Genomic DNA, 6,354 nt, shown 5'->3' on the forward strand with positions numbered 1-6,354 from the left:
GTAATTAATTCAGAAAATCTTTTCAGGACCCCACCTTGATGTTTCGGGACCCCACTTTGGGTCCTGACCCCAACTTTGGGAAACACTGTCCTAGAGTGATTTAAATAGATTGTGTGACTAGGACATGCAGGGGTCCAGGGACTCCAGGGGATTAATCGTTATCGGCTAAATACCGCAAATAATCGTGATTATATTTTTTGCCAATATTGCCCAACTCTACACTAGTTCATGAAATATTCAGGTAATAGACAAAAAATACTGATTTGAAAGTATTTCTCAGATGATTGGGATGTGTAATATTAATATAGGCAAAGATTACTGTCAAAGTGAGATGAGGTGAAGAAAGGACTGGTGGAGTGGTGGAGATGTAAGCAGAAGGAGGCACAAGTGGAGATCTTCTCACCTCCCTATCAGTTGGTGCCTGACCTGGTTATGTGGAAGTCATTACTCAGCACTGTCACACAGGAATGCTCAAACACACACACTTACGTGTTGATGCTCAACATGAAGGGATTCCTACATCAGAGGGAAGTCTTTAAACACAGCAGGAAAATGCATGCATTTTTATGTGAAATTTTTATTTCTTTTTTTAATTTCGAGCTTTTAAATTCAAGATGTTAAATTTGAGTCTGATTGTTAGACAAACAGTTTAAATCAGCTGCAGAGATATAAAGATGAATGACTTTAAGATTCTCCATCTAATCCATGCACATTTAGAGATGTTAGTGTTTGAGCATGTAAACCAGTGCTTTACGTCACAAAGTGAACGTAAACAAGTTTGAGAAACACTTCAGTCAGCAATTTTAATACATCTCATTGATGTTTTTGTCTTGTCAGTATAAAACACACTGGCAGCAAATGAATTTAATATGAAATATGTTAGTTGTTTTTTTTTTGTTTTTTTTACAGTTTTAAAAAAGTACTTGTTTTGCTTCACGTGTTCGTCATTTAATGTGTAAAATCAGAAGCATTGGGACAAATGTTGCAAACATTCAGCCAAATTTTAAATTGTCTCAAGAAATTGCGGAAAAGTGCTGAGGTCCACAAAATGAGAATAATAAATAGATAACATATCGTACTTCGTGACTTTTCACAGAAAAGTTTAATTCAATTAAATAATTACACTGAAGCACACTTTTAAATATAGTTGTCATGCTGGGAATGTGTTTTTGCAGCTGCTCTGTAGGTCTATTATGCTGCTTCTCCTCATGCTTTCCATAATCAAATTGGGTCTCAGTGCTTGTTTGGCTCTGGTTCTGTGCTTGCTTTTATCTTGACGCTGGCCTTAGTGAGACAAAGACGTGTCCTTTGTGTTCACAACATCTTGTGTTAATGTTTTGTAGACACCTTCTAGTAGATTCTTACCTTTTAAAAATTACAGAAGAAGAAGAAGGTCCGAGGAAAGCTACAGAAATCTGTTATTAAAGTTTTCAATGACACTGCCCCGTCTTCATCAGATTATGGTTTCTTCATCATGATGTTGTCTTGAACAGGATATGTCGTGATGAAAAGGGAGCTGAGCCGAAAGGCGTAGCTTTTAATTTACTAATCAGTCKACATTCCAGCAGTGCTGCAGCAGGACATCAAAGGGCCAGTACTCACAAAAAAGTCTTGTGTTCTCACTGCAAATCAATATCATGCTATAATCATCGCAGTTCAAGCCAATTASCTCGCACAAACGAGTCAAACGAAAAGCATTTCAAAGCTCACACAGCAGTTTTCACTGATGCAGAACTTGTTTGTGTCATGCTATCTGAACCCAGTTTTATCAAATGTTGACCCGTGTCACACGGTACCACGTCAGATTTTAAAAAAAAAAGCCGAACTATAGGTGACTTTTGCAGCTGGAGAATCTCATACTTCACAAAAAATCACAGTGAAACGTCAACCCTTTTCTAATTCTTTCAAAACCAAAGTTTTTGTCTCACCTAACCGTATGCACCTTACATTTTACTTACAGTTTAAAGTTGACTTACAGTAATGATCCTCCTCTCAGAAAAATACAAGCCTACACCCACTCGTGCCTCTAATTTGCTCCTTTGTGTCCAACGTTTAACCAGATATTGTTTCTTGTGAGTCACGTGTCACCAGATCCGCTAAATTTGACCCAAAGAAGCATTGCGAAACAGCTCACGACTTCCTGTTTTCAGCCGATGTCTCGAGGGTAACAGAGTTATTATGAATCGGCTGCAACTCACAGATGGTGACACYGATGCTGAGTGCAGGGCCGCTTTATAATACATGGTGGTATGCTATGAAAAGAGAGGATGAAAGTTTAGAAGGGTCAGTTTTGCATACCTGTTGATACCTAATTAATTGGAGCACTGTAAAGACCAAAAGAAGCGGAAATGTTCKGCCACAAAATGGATCAACTCATCCTTAAGTAATTGGTGAGGAGCTCATCTATTCAGGAGGTGCTTAGAGTGGAGTCGTTCCTCCAAGGAACCAGCTGGGGTGGTTTGGGCACCTGGTAAGAATGTSTGGTGGATGCCTTCCAAGAGAGGTGTTTTCAGACACGTCCCATTCCGCGAAGACCTCGAGGCAGACCCAGAACTAGGGTTGGGCAAAATYGTGTTGTGTGCAATTAATCGTCTGTAAAACTGTCCACAATTAACATTTGCCACTTTGCATTTACTGCAATTAGTGACATGTTATGACGTATTTTTGTGAGCGACACACTGTCAGGCGCGCATKTGAGCCCAATGGTGGAAACCAGGCTGCATGAAGTGGCTAACCCTTACTCTAGGGACTTGTTTAACCATCGGAAACACCAGCATAAACCGGAGTACGAGGAAAGATGGAAAATCGAACCAAGATGGAAACGTCGGCTACACGCACATGCAATTGTCCTTTACTAATCATCATATTACTGTTATCGGCTAAATGCCACAATTTATTGTCATAGATTTTTATGTCAACATTTCCCAACCCTATAGAACTCCAGATTTTATCTCAGTGGAACACGTTGCAGTCCCTTTGGATGGAGGGACTAGTGAGAGGGGATGTCTGAAGATCTCTACTTAAATTGTGTCTGAATCTCAGAAAATATGGTGAAAAACGAATGACTGCATCGGGATCAGAGTGGACACGAGTTGTAAAGCTGCAAAACAAAACAAGTTGGTTGTAAAACATATTTAAATTGCATGCAATGGGAACATTTTTATTTAGACACTCTTAAAATGAACTTGCCATATTCATGTTTTAGTCAGCTCTGGCTCAGATTGACTGAAACRCCAAAACAGAACTTGTTTCTTAATGAGGGTGCTGCAAGAGTGGGCACAGCTCACTTTTTTCCTCAACGATGTGTTTCATGGAGGTTCTAAACAACAAAAACTGATTGATCAGATATATTTATAAACAACTCAGTGCATACTTTGATTGCCTCATATAAAGATATGTGCAAGGCAAATGGATAGTTAATAGTCACCCTTCTATAGAAAACAAATATTCACAGGATGTTTTCTTGATTTTTTTTTTCCACTAACTTAATCCACTTTTCCATGACTAGACTGAGGGAGACACAAAGAGTTGAACAGAGAGAGGAAGAGTGGGACAGTGAGAGAGGCGGGGGAGTCAGATTCAGAGGCCCAGTTAAGTCTGTGGCTTTGTGTTTTATGAAAGAGTTTTAAAAAAAGGACTTTAAAGTCAGCATTTTCCATCGGGTGAAGGAATCAGTCCACATTCACACACACACACACTTGCACTCAGTCCCCCAGCCTCCTGTTATAAGGCTGAGTGGAGAGGAGGAATGATGTGTTTGTGCCTGAGTGTCATGTGTTAGTTAGGTGTTGGGAAACATGGTCGGAGTTATTATTATTATTATTGTTATTATTTGCATTAGATTCCACTAAGCTTCGTGTTGGAGTTTCCAAATGTCACACACAAAATAACGAGTTTACCATTAAAACGTCCTGCATTACAAACCCCTCATTCATTTTGTTTTCCTTTGCACTATATACAGATTTTCCATGATCAGATTTGTGTACTGAGTGGGTTTCATAAATCTAAAGCCCCTGCAACCAAAAACTGTAAAACAAATTTAGTACTCTAATAAAAAGGGTTCATAACAAATCCAGCTTTTCACAGACATTRTAGAAGACTGGTTTCTTTATTTGTTTTGAGTTAGACGTCACATATTAATCAAGATTACTTTGATTTACTTTAGTGATAAACATAAGTTACATGACGAAAAGTATTTACTTGTTCTGACTGACGCAATCTTAACAGTGGACTAATAACAAGATTATCACTAAAAGATGATGCAATTCCAACACTCAGAAGTACACAAACACGGCTGTTGTCTGCCCAGGTAAGCTGAAAAACAACTCATGTTGTTTTGTTCGATTGTTTGGTCTGTCTGTGGTCTATGGTTACCATTCGTAACTTATATTATGTTCTTTAGTTGGCTTACACCACATTTTAGTAATAAATAAATTAGCTTACGGTTGACGTGTGTGAGGATGACTGGGATCTTACCAGCTGAAACGTTGTCTCTGTACTTGCTCTGGTTCTTCAGAGACCTTTCCAGGTCTGATGGTAAGGTGTAATTGTATCCAGAGTTGCCATTTTCCAAAACCAATATTGTATTATGTTGCAGCTTTTTTGTTATTATTACAACAAAATAGGCTACTGCGCTACAGGTTGTAAATGGCATGAAGCTGTTGTGATGACGTGCTGAAATGGAAGCAGCTGGATGTTCTTAAATAGACAGAGGCCAGTTTCAGGGCGTTTACAAACAGCTGTGATGTGAAGTCAAATTAATTTTAGATTTATACAAATTGACATTTTAATAAGAACTGAAGGTGACATAGTTACTTTATTATGGTATAGAATTGAACTATATGCCTGACAAACATAATATTGTCCCTTTTAAAAAGGCAAATACTCTTAAATTAGTTGAGATCAAGATAAGATGAACATATGGTTAGGTGTGTGTGTAAATGTGTGTCTGCATATATATATATTTTTTACCTTCAGTCTTTTTGATTTAAACCTCTGCAAGACAAAATCCTTCTCAAGGTTTTTTGGCGATCCACGCCTCTTTATTTAGATAAGAGCTGTGTATAATTTTGCCTGATATCAGTAAACACATTACTGCTTTTAGTAAAGTTTCAGTAGTGATGAAGTAATATTTGATTACTTTCATGTTTCACCACTGTGCCCCATAACTGCTTAAAAATAAAAAAGAAGGGTGTGGAGTGAAAGGAGAAAATTAGAGCAACAGTTTGAGAGGAAATTGTAGATAAAAGAGGAAAGGTCATGTCACTAGTTTGGCAGAATCAGTCAGCCATTTTTTTCTCATGCTCCTTTTTTCAAATAGGTAAAACAAAAACTTATCAGTACTGGTAATTATCCATATCGAATCATATGAAATGCTTATATCCTGATATGTTTTTCATCTATATCACCCAGCCTACTTTTACATTAGGTTTGTTCTGTGAAACCAAAATTAGCATCATGTTCCTCATTAAGAAGAGATAAGAGACTTCTGTATTTTTGACAAAATACTCATTTGTACAATTATTAAAGACTGAATATTCACATGATTTGCCTGAAGCAGATTCCTTGTATAAAAGGAGAAAGTATAAATATCATTTAAATAACACTACCTAATTATTTCCATACGTTTATGTCTTTTTATATTGTCTAACCCTTTTTTTGAAGCATTTATTTTCCTTTTGTATGAGTTTTAGGTCAACCACAGCTATGTGGATGTGTTTGCAGTTATGTTTTCCACTCCTATGGAGGTTCAGATGGATAAAATTTCAGTTTTATGTTTGTGGGATGATCGGTTTTTGCTTTTAAACAGCTCCTCCAGGTCAGGTTAGATCCATTTGTCAAAACTGTGCTCTGCAGTAGATGTAGTGCATGAAATTGTTGGTCATTATTTATGCCTGCTTGCCACACATTCCATTTACACTATTAAGGGCTCGACACACGGGGAGCGACAAACTACAGCGATTAACGGCTGTCATCGCAGCCAGAGTGAAACCCGACACACGGGACGCGATAGCGATCACAGCGTTGCAAATCGCGCTCTCAGATCGCTTGTCTTCACAAAATTTGATTGGTTCTTGACTCTGAAGGCGGGTGTGCATTACAGACGTGTAAACTAAACAAATCTTGCAATGCTAATGWTATTGAAAAACAAACACACATCAAGATACAGTTTTATGAGGAAAAACTTACCATAAACTTCACCCTGGTGCCAACAAATTCCCACAAAGCTGCCTTTTTTAGTAATTACTTGGTGAAAGTGTTAGCTAACGGCAGTGTGTAGCATACTCTCCTCTCATTGGTCAGTCAATGAAACCCTCGCTGATTGGTTGTATGCTAAGCGACAGCGATAAAAGT

At 38.0% G+C, this 6,354-nt stretch overlaps 1 protein-coding gene across 3 annotated transcripts in view; it reads left to right on the plus strand.

The window, feature by feature from the left end:
* The window catches only part of emp2 (epithelial membrane protein 2), a 19,323-nt gene that overhangs the window by 2,098 nt on the left and 10,871 nt on the right, over window positions 1-6,354 (plus strand). The window contains exon 1 of one of the 3 annotated variants that reach the window (XM_014006930.1): window positions 4,270-4,309. The exons of 1 other annotated variant lie outside the window; for it this stretch is intronic. The gene's annotated coding sequence lies outside the window, so the exon portion shown is untranslated. Of the gene's footprint in view, window positions 1-4,269; window positions 4,310-4,337; window positions 4,537-6,354 lie in introns of those variants that run through there. One more of the 3 variants, XM_014006929.1, reaches the window with a different exon arrangement.

The sequence above is a fragment of the Austrofundulus limnaeus genome, unplaced genomic scaffold (assembly GCF_001266775.1).
Source record: "Austrofundulus limnaeus strain Quisiro unplaced genomic scaffold, Austrofundulus_limnaeus-1.0 Scaffold38, whole genome shotgun sequence".
NCBI lineage: Eukaryota > Metazoa > Chordata > Actinopteri > Cyprinodontiformes > Rivulidae > Austrofundulus > Austrofundulus limnaeus.